The sequence below is a fragment of the Leguminivora glycinivorella genome, chromosome 5 (genome assembly GCF_023078275.1).
Source record: "Leguminivora glycinivorella isolate SPB_JAAS2020 chromosome 5, LegGlyc_1.1, whole genome shotgun sequence".
Taxonomy (NCBI): Eukaryota; Metazoa; Arthropoda; class Insecta; order Lepidoptera; family Tortricidae; genus Leguminivora; species Leguminivora glycinivorella.
The window spans coordinates 16,246,285-16,263,636 of NC_062975.1; the positions used below are offsets into that span (position 1 = coordinate 16,246,285).

At 36.4% G+C, this 17,352-nt stretch overlaps 1 protein-coding gene across 3 annotated transcripts in view; it reads left to right on the top strand.

Annotated features, from left to right (window-relative positions):
• LOC125226255 (lachesin-like) overlaps positions 1 to 17,352 on the top strand; it is a 220,190-nt gene that overhangs the window by 64,915 nt on the left and 137,923 nt on the right. For 2 of the 3 annotated variants that reach the window (XM_048130181.1, XM_048130183.1), the window contains exon 1: positions 11,440 to 11,569. The exons of the other annotated variant lie outside the window; for it this stretch is intronic. The gene's annotated coding sequence lies outside the window, so the exon portion shown is untranslated. Of the gene's footprint in view, positions 1 to 11,439; positions 11,570 to 17,352 lie in introns of those variants that run through there. 3 annotated transcript variants of the gene reach the window in all.

Consider the following 17,352-nt stretch of genomic DNA (forward strand, 5'->3'; position numbering starts at 1 on the left):
GGTTGGTTTCGGATTGGCAGCAGATTTTTCATGAATTTAGCGCGTCACGCGGAAGGGTTGGAGTTCACTTCAGTATATTTTCCTTTTTTCCTTGTCGAGTGGTTTTATGCTTTTTAAAGTAATTTATTTTATTGGGAGGCTAGGTGTTTCTATTGCTATCGCTTTTCTTACATATTGAGTTTGTTTTCATTTTAGAGAAAATCTGTTGAACTTAAAAAGTAGTTAGTGTTGAACATAAAAATGCTGCGGTCGCGCTGTGTATGGAAAAGGGTAAAATTTCAGAAATATGTGTTAAATCACTTGTCAGTCATTTTTTATAGGACACATGGACTGAAGACATCCATGACTCAGAAACAAATATCTGTGATTCGTACTCAGGACCGCGACTTAGCAGGCAGGGTAATACAGTCGACCAAAAATGTGGCTTACCCCTACGGGTGAGGTTCGTTTAAACGTCATCGTCATGAGACAACAAGGTCGATTTCCGCTTGCAATAATATTATGTCAGTGACAATCGCTCTGTCTATATATGATGTTTACGTCATGCCATGTGTCAAGTCAACCTTAGCGATCGTTAGAGCTCACAGAAACTTTTGTAAAAACTGGTAGACCACTTTCTTGGCCGACTGTACTACCCGCTAGGCCAGATCGCTCGTCAAACCTTATAGATACCTTGATCACCTACTTACACGTCTCCTTTATGCTAAATAATATTGTAAGCAAGACATATACAAGGTGTCGTTGAATAGTCGGGTCCGTTATCGCGGCCACGGTGAGTTGCTAACGACTCCTCAGTTTAGCCCCCATACGTCACATGTCTTCTATGTAAGCAACTTTGTTGAATATGAATACGTCAAATATTATCGACTATGTGTGAAGATGGTCGACTATGTGTGGTGCACTTTATATTTCCAGGGTTTTCTTAATATGTGAAATATTATAGGACATTCTTACACAGATTGACTGAGTCCCACGGTGAGCTCAAGAAGGCTTGTGTTGTGCCGGTCGTCCTTATTCTTTAGTATAAGTAAATAGGTGAAAGGTGTTTTTAGAGAGTAGTTATGTACGTGATCGAAGCTGCAAAGTATTTTTCCCCTCACTAGCTCGGAAACACGTGTTTTGTCCTTTAATACCAGCGGGTAAAAACACATTTTATCCACTAGTGGGTAAATAATTGACCTTGAATAAAGTCAAAATAACTGCTTTAAAATTGATAAAAGTTAGTGAATCTAGTAATAAAGATGACTTACCACCTGTGGAACTACTACTGGAAGCAGTGATAAACGCATTTTTTGCGTTGTAGTTTCCTCGCTATACTGAGGGGAAAAGTTTTGTGTTACATTCGGGTGCAAATGTATTTTACTTCTCGTGTATTTTTTTCCACACTCTGCGTTAAAATACAACTTTGCCCCCTTGTATAACAAATAACTATTATGATGAAACAGTTTATTCCTCAAAAATGTTATTTAGCAAACTTTTTCATTTATTTCTTATCGTAAATACCTACGGTTAAGACAGTCTATTTAAAGTTATTGTAAGTTAAGAGATACGTAATTAAAAATAAATAAATACATTTTAAATCGAAATCTTTACGGGAGATAATATAATAAGGAGAAGTTATTTTTCAATTTGAACACATTTGCTTTCCTATTGTGTGACATGGGAGCAAAACCACATATCGTACGTCGGTGACGTCGTAACGACGTAATAGATATTGAATCCTGAATGAAACAAATGATTCTGTAATTGAGCCTTGGGCGTTAGTAAAGTAAAATGCAATGTTATAAGTCAGTATTAGTACGTATTTATCCTTTAAAATTATCTTATAAAAAAAAAGTAAAATGCAATGTTATAAGTCAGTATTAGTACGTATTTATCCAAAAACAAGGTACACGAGACTCAACTCAACCGCTTAGCGAGACGCAGAACACTTCACACCCGTAAATTATGCCCATTGCTCTTTGATACATTTGCAATTCGTAACTAAGTTCCCGAATCACTCCCCGATGTGATCGTAAATTCATGATGCCCCACTTTACTGACCTAGATCATTCATTACCCACGCATTTGTGGTCATATATTATTATTAAAGTGGAACCGGGATAATCGTAATCTCAAGAGACCGGCATTTTTATTGGAATCAGGAAAGTATTTGACTATAATCTCATCTAATATAAATTGTCGATATAGTCTAAGATGGAGCATAATTACACACTTTTAATTTAAAAATACCCAGGGTATTGTAACGTGTATATAGACAGGATTTGAGTTTAATTTCTTAGACGTTAGAATTTTTGTAAATTAATCAGGTTATTCATGTACTTACGTAACATGTTGCGCCGATTATAGATATTTAAAAAGATATCCGTTTCCGTTAACTACCTTGTGCTCTCAATAACAGAGATCGCTTTCTGGGAAATTTATGTCATGGAGGTGTAAGTAGATTTATTTACTAACTTATGTTCTGCCTTTCAGTAGTCCATATGGCAGTATGTTAGATCACGTACCTACATACTTTGTACTACTACATTATTATCACGTATAATATTTGTACTAACTGGCTATAATGTTATTATTGCTTAGGGCCACATGCACTACCCGCTTAACTCAAGGTTAGTGGGCTGTCTACTGTCAAATTCTATATAAAATAATGGTGCGAGTGGCCACCACTTTTCGGTAGTGCAAGTGACCCTTAGTGAATAGGTAACTCAGTGGACGAAGCGATGGATTAGTGGTCCTTTAAAATAAATTGTCTCAACTTGAGTATATTATACCTACTCGTACATGTAAAAGAGTAAAATAAGACCAGAATCAAAACTTGTTACTCAAGGTAAGTGGGGCTCTAGATCCCGAGGCCCAAAAACCAATTTGATTACAATACAATACAATACAATACAATACAATATATTCTTTATTGTTCACCAATATAACAAGATTACATCACATAATTTTAATTAACTATGGTAGACAACAGGCGGTCTTATAGCTAAAGAGCGATCTCTTCCAGACAACCTTTGGGTAGTGGAGACAAGACACAAAAAACAACTGATTTGAGTAGGTGATGCAGTGCAATGAGTGATAGAAAACGTCAAATAATCTTAATACTAATAAAACATACATAAATAGGAATTAAAATAAACTTACACATGGTACAAATGGTTAAGAAGCAAATACGGTTGAATTAATAACCTCCTTTTTCAACTTGGTTTAAAGTAATTCCGTGTGATATATCGTCACTACTTTGAAAAAAACTTGTATCTTCTTCTGTCAATGAAAATAATATTGTAGTAAGTGTGTATGGAACGCATAGAGACTTACTGCATTTTAACTTTGAGGAGCAGTGTGAGATACGAGATTTTTTCAAAGTAGTGACGATATATTTTACAATCTATAGCAACTTTTAAAGGTTTAGATTCAGACTACTCAATTATTCTCACCTTTCTATTAAATCGCAAGAGATTTGGAACGAACCTGCAATATCGAGAGGGGATAGTATAATTTAGTTAGTATATTAAGTTGAAAATCAATCTAATAAACGTCTATGGCCGTCAGTTACAGGCGCCTGTGACGGGTAGCGGTTCCTAAAATGACGCTTTATACAGGGTGGACCCTGTAACAAAAGCAAAAAATAAACTCTAGGCGATACTCCTTAAACTGACCAATATTTGTTCAGCGGCTTAAAAATACATACAATAGCACATTACGATACAAGTGCGAAAAAAGGAGTTCGAAACGAGTGGCGATACGAGTTACGAATTTCTTTTTCGCACGTGTGTCTTACGGTGTTTTTCAGTACAGATGGCCCTCCGAAGTTTCGACCTTGCATATATAATGCACCACTTCTCGCATTAGTGCGTAAAAAAACACCATATGTACTGACAAATACTTAATTATTAGCTTTAATGTACCTACTCTATTATTGTAATCATTGACGTTGTCTGTCATGCTTTAGTCTTAACAAAATTCGCAATTACTTACATCACCTCTTAGTAAAAACTGTCAAGGGTGATAAAAATCAAAATAAAAGTTATTTTTAAAAGTTCCTGAACAAATGTTGGTCATTTTAAGGAGTATAGGCTAGAGTTTATTTTTTTGCTTTTGTCACAGGGCCCACCCGGTATGTATATAGTATGATATTAGGTATAGCATGTGATGCGAAGGAATGAAAGTCATGTGTCAAGAAAAGTATTACGAATAAATGTGGAACGAAGTAACGGAACAGGAAAAACGAGAAAACGGTGGACTGTGTGAAAGATGATAAGAAATTAAAGTTAAATGATATTATAATTATAAGAGTACACGAAAAATCATAACAAGTCTAGTCAGTTAAAAAATGAGATTTACATCTAAAAATGTGTCGTTAATAATCTATTATTTACAACTTCTATTTGTTCCTGTATTTATAAATATAACGTATTCTCTTCTCACTAATGGACTAAGAGCGCCAGACCTTCCTCATTTTCTCAAGGATGAAACTTTGGGATAATGTAGAGTCCGTATCGACGTTTAATGTCTGCATTTACCTAGTTCGGCCCGTCGGCCATTTTTTTGCTATGAGGTTTTTTTAAAACACTAACTTTCCTTAAATTCTCAACGCTCATTTTTAGGGTTCCGTACCAAAAAGGTACAAAAGGAACCCTTATGGTGCCGCTCTGTCCGTCTGTCTGTCTGTCTGTCTGTCACATTACTAAATATCTCGAGAACTACTTATGCTATCGCTTTAAAATTTGGATTAATTATGAACATCGTGAACCTCTACAAATTGAAAATATTTTTTATTTATTTATTAAAAATCATTATAGAAAATGGTCAAAATGAAAGGAGGGGGGGGGGGGGCAAACTGCAAATGTCAAGTTACATCGTCAAGTGGGGTATCGTTAGAAAGACCTCAAAATGTACATATCAAAACAATTTTTTCAATGGACTAGACTTGTTATTTTACTGCAAAAATAACGTTCAAGGAAACCTAGTGAGCAGTGTACGGGTGATGTAGTGCACCTTGCACGCCGGTCATGCGGAGTCGGGACTGACCTAGTTCCATATCGCTGCACTATCAGCAGACCTAGCACATGATGGCCGCGAGAGTATGTCGCCGCGAGATAGACTACCTGTCCTTATGTCATTAATACAGTTAGACACAAAGACGTGTCATCTATCTCGCGGCGACATACTCCCGCGGCCATCATGTGCTAGGCCTACAGGAGACCGGGACCAGGTGGGATCTGGAATTTTTTTTTACATATTTATAAGGAACATGGCACCGTTTAATGAATACACACCTTAATAATTATTTGTTTTACAAGGGGGCAAAGTTGTTGTTTAACCGCACGTGCCAATATTGATACCCGAGCAAGCGAAAGATTCCAATATTGAACCGCGAGCGTAGCGAGTGGTTCAAAAAGTGGAATCTTGAGCATTGCGAGGGTATCTAGGCACGAAAGTTAAACAAACTTTACCACCGAGTGAAACACAAAAATTTTCACCACACCAACACTATGAAAATATGAACTGTAAAACATCAAAATAAATAAAGTACTTAATTTATTTAACTTTTATAATTCAAAATCATCATTTATACGTGAATTCCAACACCCAGCTTTAGACATCTAGTTAAAATTTGTATGAAAGTAATTTGCAGTCTTGTGGATAAAATGCAATTTTGATATCAGTTTTCGAATAGCAAAGAACGCCTTTATTTGTTGGTGTGGTGAAAATAAAACTATTAAAACGGATCATATCGCGTATAATAAATTTACAATTCATCCAGACGTTTCCGTGGTCAGCGGGTGACACCCGTAGGTGACACCCGATATTTCATAAGTAACTATCGCGGTAACCGAAGACAATATATTATTATGAATACACACATTGCCACTTGTAAATAATGTTTGCAAAGAGATTATAAAAAAAAATAATATAAAATTAAATACGTTTTTTCACGGTGATATGTTACAAATAACGTAAAAACGAGCCTGCTAATTTGATAGGGCAACGTGTCAATACACGTTTTTTTCCCCACTAGTCGGTGAATAGCAAATGAATTTTGTTCAAAGCACATTTTTGTGCTGTCTCAAACTTCATCCTGCCTTGGTTTCCTCACAAGCACCGCATAGATTTCTTATATTACTGTGTTTCTTATGTCTTTCTCTGCACCGGCAATGCAGTAAATCGTAGGTTCGAGTCCAGCGGGAGAAGAGAATTTTTCCTATGTTTTAAATAAAATTGATTGATCTTACCATCGCATGAAAATACAATGTGTTGGTCAATCCTTTTCACCCCAAACATGTTGCACTCCATGGGTCTTTGGCAAACCTTTAATTTGGTCTTTTGTAACTCTTTATTTTATTAAGTGTGTAATTTTTTTCTTAGACATAACTCATACTGAAAGAAGCACTGGACTGGAAGTCGTATAGATCTCTCTCATTTCCCTATCAGTGGAGCACCAGAACAGGCTTAGTAAAAAGAAACGAATTAATAAATTCTTCTCAATATTCAATAAGGTTTTCAATATCCAATCGTAGAAATGCAATCTGTGAAGCAGCATTTTAGCCCCGCCAATCTAAATCGTAGGCAATTAACGTCAAATCAGTAACATTGGACCGGCAAAGTTGCTTAGCTATTCAAGTATTCATCCTCTTGGCCCGTTACTTTCGTACCGTGTTACATTCATTCCACTTTTATATTTGTTTACTTATAATAGGTTTGTGATTTCGTAATTACTCTTTCTGTTTGGTAAAGTAATAAGATTTAATTTTCATTTGTTGAATGGTTTATTACAAATTATTTAATTTTTTATTTCATTTACATTTATGGATACTTTAGCATTTCGAGTATTTCACGTATGTTTACTGTTATTTATCAACAGCCTTAGAAAATTTACAGCGACGAGCTATAAAAAAGAAATGGTGGGAAAATTATAATGCTGGATTCAACAGTCCGCTATGTAGCTAAAAGTGCGATTTTATGAGAAGACCTACCATCAAACTAGGTCGAGGAAGAACATTCTGTTCAGAGGTCGGGAAAAGCAAGCTAGCCCACTGGTTTTAAAAGTTGGCCCAAAAATAGACAAAAACACATACACACTACGAGGACCGCCTTCTTGACGTGACCCTTATTTTATTGGTCAAAAATTATGCTATTTTAGAATTAGGTTTAATCTACAAGCGAGCGGTGCTGTCGCTTAGTCACAGAATAATGTTCATCTTTACGTACAGACAATTTAAGTTGCATCAGCAGGGTTAGCTCATGATTGCCGCGAGAGTATGTCGCCGCGAGATAGACTACCCGTCCTTATGTCATTAACAAGAATATTATATACCATGGATATTGCGTGCCGAACATTACGTTGAAGCCAGAAAATTTGACCTTGAATTACGTCACGCCGGTCTTGCATCTCTTTCTTTAGGGTGTCCATGATTAAGCATACATTAGGGATATCCCGCGGAATTTGACGTATTACGTTTATACGACTGATTAATTTTGTAACTTATTAAATTCAAATCCGATCAATCGTTTTATCACGAAAGTGAACATCCATCCTCACAAACTCAAAAAGTAAGGTACATTAGGGCAATTCCGAAAGTCGTCTAATTAGGAAAGTCGCATAGAAATCACCATTATTTCCGTCATATCAAGATTCCCCTTTCGGAATTATCTGAACATTTCTGTCATTCGGAATTACTCTAATGCACCTTACTAATTTGTCAACCGCCAATAAGGTCCATTTCTATACCACTCTGCAGTTACTTTGCCTTACGCCACAAAATACGGTACAGTTTTTACCAGTGGTAAACTACTGGGATTTTTTTCAGAACCGTTCCAGAATAAGAGCGTGGTGAGTGTTGCAACACGAGGCTTAAAATATAACTTTTCTTTTACTGACACCTGTATTTATTAAAAAATGTTTCAGTCACTTTAAACTATCACAATAATATTTTGGTAGTAACTACTGGGAAAACTAATCCCAGTAGCTATCAACCCCCGGTGTGGTAATTAACAATGTGGGGAAAATCCCAGTAGTTAGGACAGGTAAAAACTTGGTGGTAACTAGTGGGAATAGCCACAAAAATATAAGGGAAGTATTTGTCAATGGGGAAATAATGAAATACTAGGACGTTTTAAAACAGTATCTTTATTTTTAAGCGCCGCCCCAAATCTCAAGGAAGGTGGTTCTCAATTCGTACGTATTTCAATTCTCTTCGCATGTATATATATATATATTGTATCTCAATTTAATGTTTATGCCACGATATCTCCGTCGTTACTGGACCGATTTTTAAAATTTCTTTCTGTGTCATAATCTTCAGGCTTAAAGTGCAAATCTGCAAATTGTCGAACGCTCTGAAACATTTCCTTTTATCGGTACAATCGACAGCCAACGCTGCCTCCTTCCTTCATCTTTTGGAACACTGAAAAGTTTAATATTATTCATGTTAATTGTAAAGACATAAACAATAAAGTTGGTATTATTATACTGTGATATGAACTATGAACATAGAAACCGTACCAAGTTGATAGATTTAGCTCCATTCAATAAGAGTAAATACCATGCAAGAAAAAAGATTGGTCACCCTAGTCGTAAAACCACACATAGCATTATTTTTCTTTAAAGGTCATATTTATCGTTCTAAACCTATTCGTGGGAATTTTGATATAATTTGAGACAATGAAAACAATATAATGATAAGAACTAACCAAGATTACAAGCAAAATAGCAGAAAATTTATTGCCAGCGAGGTTTATGAACATTTTGGTAAAATAAGTACTTACTTGTGAAATTTTACGTCGGATTTCGGTTTCCATTTACTTCCACAATGGTTCACTATGCAATACATAGCGCAGAACTTAAGTAAATCGTCGAAAAACGTTTATTTCGCAAAATAAATATCTGAATCGGTGAATGACTTTTGACAATTCTGACATATCGGGCATATTTTTTTATTATTAGTGTTCCCATAGTACGCAGGAGGTAAATACCGGAGAAATAAGGTTTTTGATTGAGTTTTTTTTCGTATAATACAAAGAAAAGTAAGTCAATTTGATTGAAGAATGTTTTATACGTTTTTTTTAGTAACTAATCTGGCAATACATCACAGTGTCGGAAAGAGATAGAACATAGGAGTAAAGGTGAATGAACCTGGCTTCAACTCATTGGTCGGCACGCAAAATCCATGGTATATAATATTCTTGGTCATTAATATTACAGTTAGAAGAAGACGTGTCATCTATCTCGCGGCGACATACTCTCACGGCAATCATGTGCTAGCCTACAGCTGCTTAAACCGTCTGTAAAGATGGTCAAGGTCTGTTGGCGATGATAAAGATGAGTCGGAAAAAAATCCCTGATTTTTTCCAGAATGAAATAGTACAGTCGAAATTTTTCAAGGGGTCACAGTAACTACAGAACAATATAAGCACTCGTACCCACCAAGCTGTAACTCCACATCTCTTTTTGTTGAATACTCGCAAGTTCCGGCTCGCTACAGACAGTTTGCGGTGTTAGTTCTACTCAGACTGGCTCTAAATTTGAAATACTTGGCTATTTTTGGTCTGACCGCCAAAACTACGACTGTTGCTTTGGTTGGGATTTCTCTGTGTTGGAGTCAGCGGTTTATATGTGCAATGCGAGGTCTAAAAGTTACTAGGCTATTTGTGAGAAGCGTCAGAGTCAAGTACATAAAGAAGACTAACTACCTATCTACAATGTTTTGAGAATCTTCAATGTTGGGGATTAGGTACATTTAATACTATCTATGTATTATAGTTATTTTTTTCACACCCCATAATGTTTCCTACTTATAAATTAGAAATTATATAATAGATTGCAGATGTGACTTTGTATTTTTTTTTAACTATAAAATGGGCTTAGTCATGGCCATAGACTAGCCGAGGCGAAGACGTGGCGTACGATGGAGCGAGCTCTCCCAGAAGATGCCAGTATATTGATAAATATAGTATAATGATGAAAGTAAATCTACTCTCTTTAATCGAGCGATGAAGATTCTATTTGAAAGATTTGATGAATCAAACATCGAGTGTAGAGACACCCTAAAAGGAGATTCCTATTGGATTTCGGGAGAACCAATCAGCGTTCGCGGCACACGTCATAAAGCGGTGAACTCTAGCTCAAAACCTCACGCTTGTATTCCCAAATGGGTAAGCAGATCACACGAAACTGCTCAAGTTTCATTACCCCTCCTAACAGTTAAGGAGCTGAAAGAAATTGTGATATTCCAGTGGCAGGGTGCTAGGCTATCGCCCATACCTCATTTGAACCCATATCCCCATAGTACCCACAGTCGACTTCAACGATACACATGAGAGGAAAGGGGGTGGTGAAGTCCTTAACCCGTCACCATAAAGAGAATCTGTATATCAGTGCGATTAAAATCAATTAACAATTCGGCTTTTACCCTTCGGCTTCGGCTCTTATCGGGATCGCATAAGTGCGAGCAAGACAGATATAAAACCCGAATCGTTAACTGGTGTTAATCGTACTGTAAATAGTTGTAACAGAATTGGCATGTCTGCTTGTTTACTTTCCTACAGATATTGTAACTTTCGTATTTGAAAAGTGCTTCTAAGTTATGATTAAGATGTCACTGCGATATGATAGTGTGACGTCAAAAGTGACGTTTTTTATATTTACAGATCCGATCCATGTCGTAACTGGATCTAAAACACATCCACTGCCAGGAACACGTGTTTAACTGTTTATTTTCTAGAAAGCCGCGCCCCTGGCAGTAAATGTTATGTGTAAGTTAGAATTGGATCTTTAGTCAGACAAATACCTACTTAAAATGGGTTTAGAATAATACGTAAAATATTTGACTACGATATTGAATAACTTGGGTGATTTGATTAAATAACATAACAAACAAAACTTGTATAGTACATGACGACAATTTCGATTGGTGGGTTATTTTAACTGCGATAAAATCAGTTTATTATGACTCCGGTTACATAAACCAACCACTAAATTATGACATAAATTACCATGTGAAGTTTGATTTACATAAATAGGTACAAAGTTTCGTTGTAACCCACTTCGCGGTGAAAAAATGTGACTAGTACATATATCTAATCTCGTAAATATCAAAATTTTTATTCACAGAACATCGTCGTTGACATCCTACCACAAGAAAGCAATAAGATATAAAAAAAACTCTTCTTAAAAAAAATGGCTGAGATAGCTGTGGTAACTTTATTTTAAACATTCAAAGGGGTTGAAAACAAGCCGTGTTTAGCGATTAACCGCTGATACCCAAAATATGGTTCAAAGTCAGCGCTTCCAAGAATGCTAATGCATCGTTGCAGCATCTGAGTCAACGAACCCGCGCATGCGCGCTACTCAGCGTTCACTCTAAGCGCGATCAAATTTCGATCTTACCATGTAGCAAACTAGATCGGTCGGCTCGACGCTAAGAGGCGCTCAGAGCGCTCAGTTGGCCCTTGAGCGTGGATATATTGACACGCATTTTGTCGCGCGCGATAAAAAAGTTTGGAACTTTACGCGGAATGTGTTAGACGTTATGTAAGTGCTGTGGTGAGGATTGTGATTATTTTTGCGGTGAGTTTTTTTATGATATTTTGGTGAGGGCTGATAAGTTGGTTGCGAAAATGTATTGTTTTTGTAATCAGTTTTTTGATTAAATATTGTTAGTTAATCAATTTGTTTCAAATATTAAAATTTTTAGAGTAAGATTAGTTTATTAAGTAAGATTTTTAGTAAAAATTGACAAATAATAATGTAAATTTGGTTGTCTCTTAATAACATAAGTATTTGATAATAATGATAATGAATAGCAAAAAAAATATAAACTAAAAAGTTAAAATTGATATACAATTTAGGTAATTTTAATAAATTTAAGAAGTCGATCACTTGTATATAGATACGTTATTTAGAAAAGCTTTACTTCAATATTTAAGAATGTATCTGAAAACTGCGAATTTTCTATCGCTTACTATCTCAGGAAATGTAATAATACTAAGGCATTTTATTTGAATGAGATTAATATTAAATGCAATATTTAAACAATTATTAATGTTGATGTCCCAGTTCTAATATACAAATATCACTCACATTAATTTATAACTTTTAGTAATTAAAAGGCCTGCTAGTAACTTTTTCCTACAAAATACCTCATAAATTTATTTTTGTGTTCAAATTAGTGTCTTAGATGCGCATTTAACTGTCCGGAGAAATCAATAATAAACAGAAAAGGTTGTAGAGATACGTAGCATTGGCGATAAACACTCTTTTATTACTGGCTTTAAAGTATATAAGTAATTTCTCGCTTTGCTGTTGATAAAGCGGGAATTAAGACATGATGTTGAATGGCGTAGCAAGTTTATAAATGCTACGTCGTAGTAAATAGTGCTACGCGCGGCTTGTTTCTCGTAGCGGCTGCTACGCCGGCGGCAAAAGGGGCTGGCGGCGCGATACAAACTTTGAATTAATTTTATGTAATGCTATAACTAATTATTGTATATAATTATGATATGTATCCGATATGTCAATGAGAAAATTAATGCTTTTGTTTGAAGAAATGTCATGTGGAAAAAACGGACATATTATCCGAACTTATTTATTATCATGCAGAAACGTCTGCGAGAGTGCGAGCGATACTACTCTTTTTAAAATTAAAGGAAAAATGGAAAAATTCACACCTCTGACAGGACTCCAACCTGCGACCAACTGCTTTGCCGTAGCAATCGCTATGACCAACTTAGCCACGCACATAGGAGTATTTATGCCCAAAACCCGATCAAAATTGTTTTATCGGTTTTTAGGGTTCCGTAGACAACTAAGAACCCTTATAGTTTCGTCATGTCTGTCTGTCCGTCCGTCCGTCCGTCTGTCCGTCCGTCCGTCCGCCCGTCCGCGGATAATCTCAGTGACCGTTAGCACTAGAAAGCTGAAATTTGGTACCAATGTGTATATCAATCACACCAACAAAGTGGTAAAATAAAAAGTGGCAAAAATGTCTTGTTGGGGTACCCCCTACATGTAAAGTGGGGACTGATTTTTTTAAAATTCCAACCCCAACGTGTGATATATTGTTGGATAGGTATTTAAAAATGAATAAGGGTTTACTAAAATCGTTTTTTGATAATATTATTTTTTTCGGAAATAATCGCTCCTAAAGGAAAAAAAAAGTGTGTCCCCCCCTCTAACTTTTGAACCATATGTTTAAAAAATATGAAAAAAATCAAGGAAGTGTGTGGAAGGATCAGTTGGAAGTGGAAGATCTCAAATCGCGGAAATAATACAGGAAGGTCAGTTTAGAAGTACTAATTAAGTAAGCGATACCAATGTGCGCGTATGAGGAACATTATCTATCATAGTGGAGGAAAAGAGGTACTAAATGTAAATCTGTGATCTCTGCATTCCCCTCTGTGAAACAGGCGTGGGTATTTGTATGTTTGGAAATAATTCTGAAATTTCCGAGCTACATGTAAAAATTATGTTATGTACGGAACCCTTGGAAACGCGAGTCCAGCTCGCACTTGGCCAGTTTTTAAAAATTGGCTTATCATTTAAATTTTTCCTTTAAATCTTAAAATCGCTCTTAAAGTGCCTTAAGATACGATTCCAAATTCCTTTTGATGCTCTGGGCAATTTATTATTTAGGCCAGTTTTTCTTCCAACAAAGTGAGTTTTGGTCAATTTTTTCCACGAATTCTTTAATTTTAACAAATAATGTTTTCATTTTTGCAAACTCCTCAATCATTTCAAAAAGATCTGTGGAAAAAAACAACGAAAATTATATAGTTTAAAAATTCCAAATTATCGACCATCCAACTTTAACACACTGTAAAACGAAATGGCGGAAAAAAGCGGAAGGTTTTCCTTTCACATTTCATTCATATAGACCTAAACTTTATTTCAGTGAAAAAAAAGTAAGCCGACAAGACCCGACACATAAACTAAAAGACTATTTTCAAAAATTTTCGTGAGCAAAATTACGAATTTCAAATGTAAGATTTGAACTGATTTTGTATGTATTATTTATAATTAAAATTAATCAATTATTATGTAATAATAAAGAGCATACCTTCTTCTTTCAAGATCAAATTATTATATTCTAATTAACGAGCACAGAAAAACACCACGTCAAAAATAAGACGTTGCAAATTTTGGATCACCGAGTACAGTGATGCGCACTTGTGACAATGACTAAGTTTCGGCTGACCGTGCGGAAAGATACGCGAGCGAGGGTTGTGTTTATGGTGTTTGTTAGGTGGATTGGTTACTTAGGTATATAAAAAAAAGGTTCGGCGATGGTTCAGACAACTTTTATTGTTTCGACTTTTAAGCGACTTTTTGATGCCAATACTCCTATGTGCCACGGAGGCCTGCTATTCAGCAGGCCTCCGTGGCTAAGTTGGTCACATATCCGATCCAGCACTAGTAGTTGGCCAATTTCACCTTGTTTAATGTCTATGATAAATTTTGTATGCTTTAACATCTGAATCGGCTTAAAAAAAATAGGGTAAGGAAGTACTTTTATATTAGGCTCATGGAAGGGTAGTTTTATTTTTCATCACTGTCATACTAGACATATTGAAGTTGCATATGCATATAAATGCATGTAGGTACATACATAATGTTGCGTATGCATCAAAGACTCCATAACTCCATCTAGACGGATAAAGTCTAAGAAAAAAACGTACCTCAGTACCATATAGATAAAGCAGTGGTGACCTAGATGGCGTTACATAGGCTCAGCTAGATGGCGCTAATATTAAAATTTGACATTTTAAAACATATCAAGCTCAGAATATGGGCCAAATTGTCAAAACTGAGGTTCAAAAGTTTTAAGCCTGTGTGGAGAGATGGCAGTCTATGCACTGTGATTACATTTTGCTTTGACAGTGTTCAAAATGCAGCATATAGGTATATAAATGATGTTCAAAATAGCATAAGTATTTTTTTTTTTCTGAACAACTGGTCGGAAGAAACGGAGAACCTAAAGGCGAAAGAGTACCGAGAAGTGGGACAAGCTCAATTAAGGGATAAAATACTCAAATTTACAAAATGTTGATGTTCCAATTCGATTGTAGACATTCAACGTGTGCAATTGATCGGGCGGCTGCAATTTCAATATAACGTCCCCTGGGCGCTCGTGTATTATATACACTGTATACAGTTAGCAACAGCCGGCGTATTAAGCTACCAATTTTATCACTCATCCACGTGGATAAGACATCTGTCACTCTCACGCTGACATACTTGATAAAGCGTAATGGAGACTTTATCCACATATATAAGTGATAAAATTGAAAGCATAATACGCTTTGTATCAATAAAAGTTTATGAAATAACGCAACAAAAACATGGCTATCCAAATATATCTAAATAAGTGCCTATTTTAATTTTCACGTGTTGTTAGTTCGCGTTCAAATAGTTCATTACGCTTTTATACTACAACTGCGGAAAAAGAAGTTATGAACGAGTAGCGATAAATTAAAACACGACCGAAGGGAGTGTTTTCAATCGACGCGAGGCCGACGACGGCTATTTCAATTTTTGACATACTCATAGTTGCGTAATGAGTTTTTTACCTAACTAGTGCAGTAATATGGTGTCATATGTACTGTGTGGAACGATTTGGATTGTGTAATACCAAATGGTTCCCCACCTAAACGGATCTCTCTTTGTTCATAGGAAATAAGTTCGGGTTTATCTGTTACTAGCTTTTGCCTGCGGCTTCGCTCGTGTTAGAAAGAGACAAAAGGTAGCCTATGTCACTCTCCATCCCTTCAACTATCTCCACTTAAAAAATCACGACAATTCATCGCTCCGTTTTGCTGTGAAAGGCGGACAAACAAACAGACACACACACTTTCTCATTTATAATATTAGTATGGATCACTTTGAATTAAAATAAAACAGTAATTGAAGATTTTAGCAAGCTCAATTTTTAAGAACAGGTACAAACTCAATTCATTTTCAATTCCAATTCCAGTGAGTGTATTTATGCTCAAAATTATTGGGTATTTTTGGACAATTATGCTCGTCGATGCGATGCCAATCTATTTTCAAATAATATAAAATTACCTGTGACTTCATTCCTCTTCCATAAAAATATAGCACAAATATTGGATTACTTCGCTCCAAAAATATAGAATCGAATTATCTTAATATAGATGTTTATTTTACAATCAAATCAAACAATACATATAAATATACACAACAAAAAAAATTGACGTTAAAACTAAATATAAAAAATCTCACCTAGAGAACCGACCTTTGGAAGTGAACCCAGGATGCTGGCGGCGTTGCCCCTTTGCATCGCTAGACTCAATTTTTGGGCAAAAGAAAGACCCCCCTGTAGTCCCCCGAGACACCTATTAGTCTGACCGACACTTCTTTTATAAAATGTTTAGTGTCGGTCGATCACGGGCCCAGCGTTTCAATGGCAAGCGCCGCAAATTCGTAGCGGTTTGTTAAAAACGCATATTTGCGCCGTTTCAACAACTGGGCCTGTTCTGCGGCAGTCCCGGGCTTTCGGGCCGATGCTTCATCGTGGGACGGTGCTAGCGTATCGACGCAGCCGTCAGGTCTCTTGCCATCAGTGGCAGATAGGCCTGACGGCTCCAAAGTCGCAGGTAGGGAGGCGGTGCAAAGTGCGCGTCGGATGAGGTCATTTATTGTGACGTGTGTATATAGACGGCCTGCGCTCTTTAGGCAGTGTAAGCCATGCCGTCCTAGGGCATCCACCGGCTGGTTGCATCGACTGCAAGCGTGGGGCTCACAAATGTTAAGGCCCAGATGGAGGCAGACAGCGATGCGTAAGACTGGTGGATCCAAAACGGAGCCAAGGTTCCGCGAAGGAAGCGCGTGCAGCCAATGCCTGATTCCTTTTCGGAAACGGCTAATAGCCGCGCACGTTCCTCGTCATTACGGCAGTTTTTTAAAATGCGGTGGTGCCGTATTTTTATATTAATGGAGTCCCAAGCTGATTGGCTGGATTTCTCTTCTGGAACCTGTTCAACGAGATGGTCTGCACTCCAAGACGATTCAGCGTCTGCAGGCACGACACTGACACCTTGGCGGTTGAAGATATATAATATATAGATGTAGGGAATAAATCAAATTATTTTATTAAATATTTTTTGGTTTGTTTTTTCAAGTAGTAACATAATATATAATAAACTGAAATAGATACCATACACTAAAGAAAAAACGATCACCACCAGCCACCAGTTCGCCACCAGTGGGCTTGATCGCTTTTTCTTTAGTGTATGGTGTCTATTTCAGTTTATCTTAATATAGTTAAAATTTTCACATTTATTTAACTATTTTTAAGTAAAAAAGATTTTCACCATATGGAAATCCTCGTCTTA